Source organism: Myotis davidii, unplaced genomic scaffold (assembly GCF_000327345.1).
Source record: "Myotis davidii unplaced genomic scaffold, ASM32734v1 scaffold1330, whole genome shotgun sequence".
Classification (NCBI taxonomy): Eukaryota; Metazoa; Chordata; class Mammalia; order Chiroptera; family Vespertilionidae; genus Myotis; species Myotis davidii.
Genome location: NW_006283826.1, coordinates 2604567 through 2616177, shown reverse-complemented (window position 1 = coordinate 2616177; position 11611 = coordinate 2604567). Strand labels below are relative to the sequence as shown.

Below are 11611 nucleotides of genomic sequence, written 5' to 3'. Positions count from 1 at the left end.
TGGGATCTGGGGGGTGAGAAAATTAAACTGATGCCAGGCTAGGGGTTCACAGTGCTTAGCAGGTGTCCTGGATGCAGGGGATCAGCATCCCAGCCAGCAGTTTTGCCAGTGAATTTTTCACTTCTTTGTCCCTGTGTGGTTGCTTCTCCAGACCCCTTCTATTTGCAACTGTTTTCTTTCTTTCTTTCTTTCTTTCTTTCTTTCTTTCTTTCTTTCTTTCTTTCGTTCTTTCTTTCTTTCTTTCTTTCTTCCTCTCTCTCTCTCTCTCTCTCTCTCTCTTTCTTCTTTCTTTTTATAGAAGCAGATTTAGAAAATGATGGTATTGGGGAAACAATGGTGGATGTAATGACTAGATCACTTCACAGATATTTCGATATCGTCTTTGTTTCAGGTTGAGAGTGTGTGCTATTAGAAACCTTTGCCCATGGTTAGTAATGGGTAGCTCAACTAAGAGCAAGGGAGACACACTGCCCTTACTTCCCAGAGACATCAGGTAGAACACTTACACACAACTGCTTTCTGCAAATCCAGGACAAAAATTCCAGAAGTCATCTTGGTCAGGGTGATATTAGAGGACATGTGCCATTTGGGGATTTTATTTAATATTAGCTGACACAGAACACTTCTTATCTGGCTTCACAAAGTGTGTAAATTTATGTGGTTATGAAAAATCCACCAACCAGAAGTCCTCCTCTAAGAAATAGAAGTCGTGGAGATAAGGAAAAACAACAGCACCTACAAACTTTAAATAGGCGACAACTATCATTTATTTAAGGTGTATTAAGTGTAATTTTTTCACATTAAATTTATTTTTCAAGAACCCTAGAGATAATTCAAGGTCAGTTAACACAAGAGATGTACACGGGGCATATATTCACTGTGTAGTGCATGTAACATTTGAAATGGTCTGTAGAAGGACTGGGAATCTCAGTACCAGTAATTCTACAAAGTAGAATTTGAGCAGATAAGCTCTTTCATCATACTTGTTAGCTCATCTCTGACTCGTACAGATCGTAGTTCCTTAAGATAAAATATTAAATTTATTTCCTTGTAACAAAAGAAACTGTTCTGATACTCCCCTGAGTGATTACTAAAGCAGTCATTTCAGCCACATTACGTTATATTGATCCAGAGATGCTGAAGAGAGATTCATTGTAATAGAATTTTTAGTGGTAGGAGGGGCCTACAATCACTGTTTATTCCTAGAGGAGAGGCGGAGTAGAGGAGGGTAGGAATTCTGTGGGAATTTATTTTCATTTGTTTTACAAAATAAAACACTAGGAGAACTATAAATATGTGATTTAATACATAAATCATCATTTAAACTGTTTCTTTTCCATTAAAAAATAGAACCCAAAGTAGAGATTAAGAAGGAGCCTTCCAGATAAAAGGTTACAGCAGCCTTAGGATGCAAGTTCTTTTCAGTTTGTAGTTCTTAAACTATTAGTTTAGCAGGATGCAAGTACTGCCCAGTAAATACAATAACCCATTTTACACTTTCTTTACCACTTGAGTCCTATACAGTCAAAGCATTGTAATCTTAGAGTCTACCTTGATATCTAATTTGGTTTAATGTTTAAGCCAACTTGAATAAAAGTTCTCATTGCTTGCCAGTGTTCAAATTTGTTGGTTTCAAGTAGTATAGGAGAATGAATGAAAACTACTATTGGTACTTTTACTTTAGAGTCTTTTTTGTTAAAAAGCCTCTTTATAATCTTTTCCTACATTCTTTGTTTCTTCCTTCCTCCAAAAAGGAAAACAGACAGAAAGTTTCCATTTAAAGTGTTGTATGACTCTCCTGAGAAGACATTTTCAGATTTCTTTTCTTTCTCCAATGAGAGATTTTTGTCAATCAGAGAATAGTTTTGAATGAGTAGTTTTGAGTTGCAGACTATTGTACAATTAATTGCATTTCACCATAGGGAGTATAGTTTGTAATTATTTACCCTATATTTAGCCATTTTATTGGTTGCTTTGTTATTTATGAGGATATATTAAAATTTTGTTACTGTTTCTTAGACTCAGCTTAGTAAAAAATAAGTGATATCTAACTATAATTATAGATTAGATATGTTTATTTATAGGCCAAAATGTGATCTAATTCATATCTAAGCTATGGGTCCCCAATTAAAAACAATAACCATTTCAAATTTTTATGATAACCCGTAGAAATTAAATTGATAAATTTTATCATTCTAGCTATACTATGTTGTTAAAGTTACCTAAACACTTTCTAAATCAACATAATGTGTGTGTATATATATATTTTTAATATATTTTAATATATTTTTATTGATTTCAGAGAGGAAGGGACAGGGAGAGAGAGATAGAAACATCAATGATGAGACAGAGTCATTGATCAGCTGCCTCCTGCACGCCCCACACTGGGACTGAGCCTGCAACCCGGGCATGCACCCTGACCAGGAATCGAACTGCGACCTCCTGGTTCATAGGTCAATGCTCAACCTCTGAGCACACCCAGCTGGGCCATAATGTATATTTTCTGACTCAAGATTTGTTACAGACATTGAAATATATTTAAAGTTTTTCTAAGATATTTCTGTATTATAACAGAAAGACGGAAGGATAAGTTTCTTGATTTGTTAACACAGAACAGTCTCCTAACAATTGTCAGCTATCTCACAAACACACATTTTTCATCCCCAAAGTGAGTGAGAAAAATAAGACACATTAGAATGCACATTTTATACCTGGGAAAACCTACTCCCATTAAACAAAGAGATGTGGTCCACATGTCTTTAGCTCAGAGAATTGAATTTGCAAGCTGGAGTCTAGCGTTTGGGGCCCTTTCACTTCACCGCTGGCCTCAGTGAAATGAAGGGTAGCAAAATCATCCTAGCATTGTATGTTTTGTTATGCTTAATATTTAATTAGTGAATTATTAGTACTCATTGGAAGAGTACTGTTTTTGACAGACAGTGGAATAACTTTTTATTTCCACATCAAACAAGGGCTCTCATGGTATATATTTCTTTTTATGGAGTATGTTTCACTTTCTATCTAATGACACTGGCTTATATCCATAGCAATCCAGGCTAGACAGTTCAAATACATTTTATTTAGTCATTACAATAGATGGCACTAATCAAGGCAAAATGCTTTCTTTTTTATTATTATTATAGTTTACTTTTTATTATGACTTTCAAAATTATTTTTTTCTCTTTTTTTAATTTATTGTCTAAAGATTTACATATGTCTCCTTTTCCCCTGGATTGGCACCTCCCCCCCGCCACACACACACACAGAATGCTTTCTTTTTTTTTTCTTAATATATTTTATTTATTTTTTACAGAGAGTAAGGGAGAGGGATAGAGAGTTAGAAACATCGATCAGCTGCCTCCTGCACACCCCCTACTGGGGATGTGCCTGCAACCAAGGTACATGCCCTTGACCGGAATCAAACCTGGGACCCTTGAGTCTGCAGGCTGACGCTCTATCCACTGAGCCAAACCAGTCTGGGCCAGAATGCTTTCTTAAGTAAACTAATCACCTAGTCTTGGCAGTAGACACATAAAAACAGAATCATAGTTCATGGCTAATTGTCCTTCTGTTGTGAATATTAGCTTTTACTTTTTCAAGAGTGTGTATATTAAAATACACAAATATTTGCAAAAACCACATCTACACTAATAAAAGAGAAAGATGTAAATTGACCATACCTTCATGATGACCACCAGCCAATCAGGAGTGAGTATGCAAATCAACCCAACAAAGATGGCAGGTTAATTTGCATACACAGGCCTCCAAGTGGTTGGGGGCGGGGCAGGACGCAGGCATTCCATAGGGCGCTAGCTGCTCCGGGCCTCTGGGCAACGTGGGAAGGCGGAAAGGCAGAACGAAGGCAGAAAGGCGTCTCTGGCAGGAGCAAAGACAGTGCTGGCAGCCAGGGGAAGGAAGGCCCATTCTTGCACGAATCTTCATGCATTGGGACTCTAGTAAATATATAATTTTAAGTGATTTAGGTCAAGATTTAATAGCTGAAATACAATATTTTGCTTCATGTACCTTTCTGATTCATAGTCTCTTGTGCAAAAACTCCTCTTCTTTCCTTGTATTACCATTTCCTAGTTCACATGTGTTTGCCTTTTACTAGCTTAAAAGCACTTTGAGGGCAGAGGTGGGTCTTATTTATCTTTGCATCCAGGTATAGGGCCAGGTACAAAGTTTAAAGGATGCTCAATAAATGAGAATGGAATGAGTGAATGAATCAATGATCAACAAATAAGTAGATTATATTTATGTCCACACTTTGTTTCTTTATCTCATTGAGACCTTTTCATATATCAGAAGGGGAATAAAAGAGACAGTGATTTGTTTGGAACACAAGAACAAATGTTAGCCTTGTCTATCTACCATATAAGAAACATAATGTTGTGTTTGAAGGAGAAAGCCTTATACCTCAGAGATACCTAGTCTCCTATTTTGGCTTTGTCAATATAAATTGGGCTGGCACTAGGTAAGTTAGTTAAGTCTTAAAGTTCTCTTGTTTATAAAATAAGAATACATACATCATGGGATTCTTCTAAGGAATAAATAAAGCATTTATATAAAGTGCCAAGCATAGTGACAAACACATAGGAAGTGTTTAATAAATGGTAGCTGCTGATTGTTTTAATCACTTGAAAGAAATTTTTATTGCTGTTTTTGTTCTATTCCCAGTATCTAATCATTTGCTGAAGTTTATAGCTCGTGACTCCAAAAATAAATTGTAATTAGTAGACTCACACATAGGGAAATTGAGACAGTGAAGGTAAGTGACTTCCCAAGGTCATGCGGATAATGGCATTGACCGCTGTGATGTAGATATGGTTTTTCAACTCAGTATACTTTCTACTTTATACCTCTCGATGGTCCAAGGAAGAGCTAAGGAGGTGCTAGGGAAGAAGTACTGCGACAATTTTTCAGCCTCCTTTTGTTTTTCATCTTTCCTACATGTCATTCTCCCTAAAGTACAACTCTGAATTTGTCACTCACATGTTTAGAACTTTAATTATTCCCATGGCCTATTGAATTCAATACAGATTTATCTATCTGTTTTTAGATTCCTATTACCCCATAATTTATATAAACACCTCAACCAGACTGGCCTGCTTACTAGCCAAGAACTTACTTATTTACCACCTTCAGGTATTTCTTTGTTCCTGCCATATTTCCCCCTAGAATGCCTTCTGTTCCTCATTTTTGAGAGTCCAATGTCATCTTTCAGGAGCCCTTCTCTAATCATCCTCCTTGCCACTCTATCCTTTGGATTCCCTAAGTACTTATTTTTGTACCTTTTATTACATTCATATTCTCTCTGACATTACATTGTTGGGTTTGCACTTGACTTATCCTTCCTAGATTCCGTCTTCTTGGTTTTAAAAGGACAGTGCCTTATACATCTAACCAAGTTATCTTGCAGGTAGTATCTGCTCAATGAATATTTGTTGAATTGTATTAAATGTAAATACTTATTTTAGGTTCAAAGATAACATCCTATATAATAAAGAGGTAATATGCAAATTAATCTTCATGCCCTCACAAGATGGCTGTCTACGACCAGGCCAGCAGGGGGGTTAGTGAGGGACGCTGGATTGGAGAGGGTGCAGGCTGGGCTGAGCGTAATGCCCCCCCGCCCCCGCACGAATTTCATCTACCGGGCCTCTAGTGTCAATATAATTGTTGCTGTTAATACACATAACAGGGATAATTCTAAAATAAAGAATTCACTTCTGAACCTCACAGTTGGCAAATTCGATGCCAGTGGTAGCAAGTATATGGATATTTGTATTTTCATATTCAGAATATTTCCTAAAGTGACCCTTGACTTTGAGTGTTTGGGATTGGTTTTGTTTCCTTATGTGATGGGTTTATCAAAAAGGAATGGGTTCTAATTTCAGATTTTTGGAACGTTGTTTTCCTTTTGCTAGGTATTAACAACAAATGAAATAAGATTCTCTGTTATTTGCAACAGAATGTGGTCGTTCCCTGGAATTAGAGGTTGAGTCTGGGAGAGCTCTAACACTCTAGTCTTCAAAGCGAAGTTTCTTTGTGTTATAAGCAATTTGGAACTGTGAACAAATAAACTTGTTATTTCTATCTTTCACTTCGTATTCTTTTCCATAGTGCTTACAGCCTTCTGACATAGTTATTTTATATTTTACTAGAGGCCCGGTGCATGAAAATTCATGCACTGGAGGGGGGTCCCTCAGCCTGGCCTGCCCCCTCTCACAGTCCAGGAGCCCTCGGGGGCGGGAAGTGACCCGGTGATCAGGGGAAGGTGACGCCCCATCACACCTCTTCTGCTGCCACTGCCAGCAGTGCAAGCCTCGGCCGGCCCTGGTTACCTGAGCCTCGGGCAGCCATGGGCAGCTGGGCAGCCACCATCCAAGGCTTGCCTGTGCCTCGGGCCGGCCCTGGGTGGCTGGGGGGCTGAGAGGATTGGGGGACTCCAGAGCCGGCCCTGGCGGCTGGGGGGCTGAGGGGTCTGGCCGCTGCCATCTTATGGCTGTGGGTTCCGCTATCTTTGAGGGCGTGGCTGTCAATTAATATATTCCCTCCTTATTGACTGTGGGCGCTGCCATATTTGAGGGCATGGCAGTCAATTAGCATATTCCCTCCTTATTGGCTTGTGGGCGCCGCCATCTTTGCGATGGTGTAAGGGTCAATTAGCATAGTCCCTCTTTATTAGGTAGTATTTATTTGTTTGTCTTAAATCCCTGTATTAGAAATTAGCATCTATGAAAGCAGAGATCTTTTGCTTTAATCTTTACTGTATCCCCAACTCATAGAACAATGCCTAACATGTAGTAGGTGCTTAATAAATCTTTGTTGAATAACTAGATAAATTTGGCTTTTGGAATTTCTCCAATGTGTTGGCTAAAATGATTTTATTTTAAACATAAGGGAGTAAAAGCCTAAGAAGGTAAAGTATGGAAGAATTGAAAGAGTAGAACTTCTCTGTACATTTTACTCTCAATTATGTTTTTGTTTTCTTGAATGCAAATAGAAGCCATACCTACTACCACACCATATGTCTATCCAAAGTTGATTGTGTCTCACTCTGGCTAAAATATAAGAAAACTGTTCATTGTAACAAAATCTAATGGAAGCTTGCTGATTTGACCATTAAAGACTAAGACAACCAAAATTATAATAAAATTCAGCAGAGAGGCATTATCCCATTCAAAGCACTTCACTGGTTTTTCTTAGATGCTGATATTAACCCTGAAAATTGGTCAAATCAAGCTTCTGGGGTTAATTTGGGGTTATCAGTTTTCTGCATGTACAAGTAATTGGGTTTGAAATGTGTTTTAAGCCTGAATTAAAAGAACTTAGTCACTGGTGACTCATGGTGAGAAGTTTTTCCTTTTCCCTGCTGGAACATATGTCGTTGCCTCCAACATGGTCTTTTTGAAACATTAAAAAAAAACTCCTACTTTTATGTACCAGGTTCTGGAAAAGTTCTTTTGGGTTTAAGGTGGTTGCCTTAATTACAGTGCTTTTTACTAGTGAGCACTACAATTGACTTTCCAAATTCCCATACAAATTTCTTTAGTCTCTACCTTTATGGAAGTTTTCTCATTATATGTATATGACATTGTCAAAGGGTCTGCTAGATAGGGTATGAATGACCACACAGACTTTGTCTGTTTTGTCCATTACTATGGTCCTAGTGCCTAGAACAGTGCTTTGCAAAAGCAGTTAATACATATTTGATGAGTGAAGTCACATACATTCTTAGAAAAATAGTGAAAAGTCTGTTGAAATAAATTTTTTCCTGCCCTTTTGAATTAGGTAATTATTAACTCACAATTAACCTAGTTTGGGAGGCTCTTGGTATTAGCCCAAGGTAGTTCTGCCCTAATAGTTGTTAGCATTGATTGTGCCAACCTGAAATCTCCTTTAGTGGTTCACTTACAAAAGGAGGAGTAAATTGGCAACACCCATAGGCACTTGTACCTATGAGAACCAATGGGAGTTGTAACAGGAAGTACTTAAGCTTGCAGTACAGATAGTAATGTGCAGTGCTCCGGTCACGCTGTTTTCATCTGCAGTTCCTTACTAGGATTGTATTAGGTTTTTAAATTTATATGCATATAAGTTTAAAACAGAATTAACTTTAAATTTGAAAATTAAAATGTGAATTATTAGCATTTTCTTCGTTATCAAGAATTTGGTGAGTTGTCCTCCTTTAAGTTCTTTCTTTTACCTTCTAACATGTCCTGAGAAACCTCATTTTGACACACAGGGTGAGGGGCAAGGAGGGTGCATAAAGGTAAAATAAATGTAAAATTAAAACTTAAGCTGATATTATTATCAATACTTATATGATTCCATAATGGTAGGCATTGGTAGAATTTCGTAGATTTTTATGCAAGGTTTGTTTAGCTTGAGCAAGTTTTCCTCTTTTGTAGGAACTGGGAGGGGAAATTCAGGAAAAGTTTTTAGAAAGTTCTTTTCAAAATGTCGAAATGTAAAGCTATATAAAATGCTATTGCCGTTAACTGTCCGACCAGGAAGTACTCTTTTTAAGCCTCATTTATAAAACTGTCTACAATAACTTCCTTTCTCGGGATGAAAGAGCTGATAGCGTGGTGCTGATCTTACAACTTGAATTCAGTTTTATCTTTCCTAAGTAATTAAGAGGCAGCTTTTAAAGAAAGCTACCTCAGAGGATCTTATTATTGCTGTAGCTAAATAAAGAATTTTTTAAACTTTTTTGTATGTTGGGTTGGAAATGTAGGTCATGCATTTGAGAGGATCTACTGTAATCTTGGTGTTTTGTTTCATATTTAGTATCTTATTATAAATGTAGTTTATGTCTAAATATTGCTAAGAAGTGCTTTGTAGAACTGCATGTGAATATTTATGGCCTTAGCTCAAAGTCCAGCTGAGAGTAATCAGCCTCAAAAGTCACTGGATTCATATGCTCTATTTATTTTAACTTGTACTTTAATATTCTGCAAATAAATAATAGTGGGAATTTTTTTTTCAAATATTGTTTGATATTTTTTCTTTCTCCTGGATAAGTAAGGTAAGCACTGAGCTGCAAATAAAATATCAAAATCTTGTCAGGAGTCTTTAAAGTTTTAAAATACTAAAGGCCATGTTTATTAAATGAATGCAGTTTATTCTAATGAATATATTATTACTGTAAAAATATTTCAAAATGATACTACTCAAATGGCATACTATTCATCCTAGAGATCTTAAAAAATAATAAAGCCACTCCTACTTTTCTTCTTTTACAAAAGGGGAAATAGGAGAGAGAGCAGAGTAATTTCTTGAACGTAATACCAAATACAGAGACAGAAAAGTCAGAAGATTAGGTCTCGTTTACTTTGAAACTTTTTTGTTTTTGTACATAAAGTTAGTTACCTATTAAAATATTTTTTAAAATATCTTATCCATAAGATAATAATTTATGGGACTACTCGAAACACAAAATGGAATTAGATGAAGTAGGAAAGGAGTGTTTTTTAATTTAACACTTCATCGTTTGTATGTTAAAGTTAATGCAAAATATTTTATAAGCCAGGAAAGCTAGCCTAATAGTTTCTTTACCAACTAGGCTCTTGGAACAAGGTTTAAATGAAATATGTGTAGCTCTGACTTCCAAACTCCTAATATGTTACATGTTAGATGTGTAAATGAAAGTTTTATAATTGTACCTAGGACACATTTTTATTCAAGAAGCATTGCAGTGGATAGTACTATTTTGGGGCCTCTATTCTTTCTAATACATTAAAAAAAGGAAATTAAAACGTTCAAATAATCTTTAAAATGTGATATCATATAGTGTATTTTTTCTTAAGATTTATGAATGTTAAATAATTAAAAGTACAAATTATGCAAATTTTAGTTTTTATAGATAGAGAGGCCTTTTATGATTGTCTGACTTATATTAGCACACCAGATGTATCCCAGTCATAGTTTGTATGGGGGTGGGGCAGAGGAAGTGGGTGGGGCTTCAGAGCAGGGACAGATTATTGCAGATTATATGGCTGCCTGCCAAAACAACGCTAGTTGGAGGGAAAGTGGAAGTTACCAACTGCATCCTATAATAGGATGTTTATTTAACCAGTTATAACTGAACCAGTTGTATAACCAACTGTTTGCTGGTTTCATAGACAGATGACAAATTTTAAATGTCTGAATTACTTGACTTGTATTTAATGTTCTATTCTTTAGTTTCCCATGGCCATACTTCTTATCTATAGTCTGCAAAGATCATACTGATTCTTTTGTGGAAGACCATGTGTTAGCAGAAGAAAGAGGGGTGAGGGGAGACAGAACTTTAAGCTATAATTGCTTTATTATCTAGTTTAAAATATTATAGAATTAAAATGTAAAGTGTCCGATCATATTTAGAAATTTTATATAAAATAGCTAATAAAAATAATCATGTCTTGTGAAGGAGTTTGTAATTCTCAATTGTTTTGATTCAGTTTGAAATTGAGATTCTTACTGCTGCAACAGAAAAGGAAGCTTTGTGGAGGAAATATGACGTCTCTGTCCAGATGCATAAGGAGGGAATTACAGTGAAGGGAGAGTTATTTTTAGAAGTGTCTTATGAATGTACCAGAGGCCCAGTACATGAAAATTCATGCATTGGAAGGGAGGTCCCTCAGCCCAGCATCCCCCTCTCACAGTCCGGGAGCCCTCAGGGGTGGGAGGTGACCTGGCGATCAGGGGAGGGCAATGCCCCATCACACCTCTGCTGCTGCCACTGCCAGCAGCGCAGACCTCGGCTGGCCCTGGTTACCTGCGCTTTGGACTGGCCCTGGGCAGCTGGGGGGCTGAGGGGACTGAGGGACTCTGGAGGCAGGCACACAGCTGCCCCCCCAGCAGGGCTGAGGGGACTGGGTGCCACCATCTTTTGGCTGTGGGCCCCACCATCCTGTGAGAGCATGATGGTCAATTAGCATATTTCCTCTTTATTATATAGGATATTTCCAATCTTTTATCTTAACCCACTATTATTTCCTCAAGTCAAACCCTCAGCCAGAAGACAGGAAATTTTCAGCATTACTTCTGTTTTGATGAGGGAGAATGTGGCATCACCCTGGACATTAGGGAAAAACAGGGCCTCTCCTGGGTTCACCTGTGAGACATGGGAGCTGCCTGCCTGGCCATGACAACCAGCCTGAGCAGGGCTGGACGTCCATATCTGCGTGCCCGCAGCTCGGTGCTGAGTGCAGCCTAACATGACAGGGAGTGTTTGTTGTATTATTTACTGTGTGTCTTTCATCTAGTCTTATGTGTGTAGGCTTCCTACTGAGCGAGGAGACACATCTGCTCCCAGAAGAGATGTTATGAGAATGTTAGCTGAAATGTTGAATAACGATAAATTCCTTTGAGTTCCTTGCATGTTCTAATCCACCATGATGAAACTTTCATGTTTTGTCAGCTATTGTAATTTTGCTTTCACAAATGCAATACAAATTCTTCTCATATAAGTGACTTTCACGTTTAGCTGTAACTTTCAGGGAAATTCTACTATTGTGATTTTAGATGGCATGTGTTTTAGGAGCTTTATAAAACACACACACACACACACACACACACACACACACACACCTAAAAGGTTTATATTTGAATTCTTTTC

The 11611-nt window shown here is 37.4% G+C and overlaps 2 protein-coding genes across 2 annotated transcripts in view; one reads left to right on the top strand and one right to left on the bottom strand.

The window, feature by feature from the left end:
- The window catches only part of SUDS3 (SDS3 homolog, SIN3A corepressor complex component), a 67617-nt gene that overhangs the window by 43427 nt on the left and 12579 nt on the right, over positions 1 to 11611 (bottom strand). The gene's annotated exons all lie outside the window — the stretch shown is intronic.
- TAOK3 (TAO kinase 3) overlaps positions 8103 to 11611 on the top strand; it is a 148670-nt gene continuing 145161 nt past the window's right edge. Inside the window, exon 1 of the mRNA XM_006754140.2 lies at positions 8103 to 8179. The gene's annotated coding sequence lies outside the window, so the exon portion shown is untranslated. The remainder of the gene's footprint in view (positions 8180 to 11611) is intronic.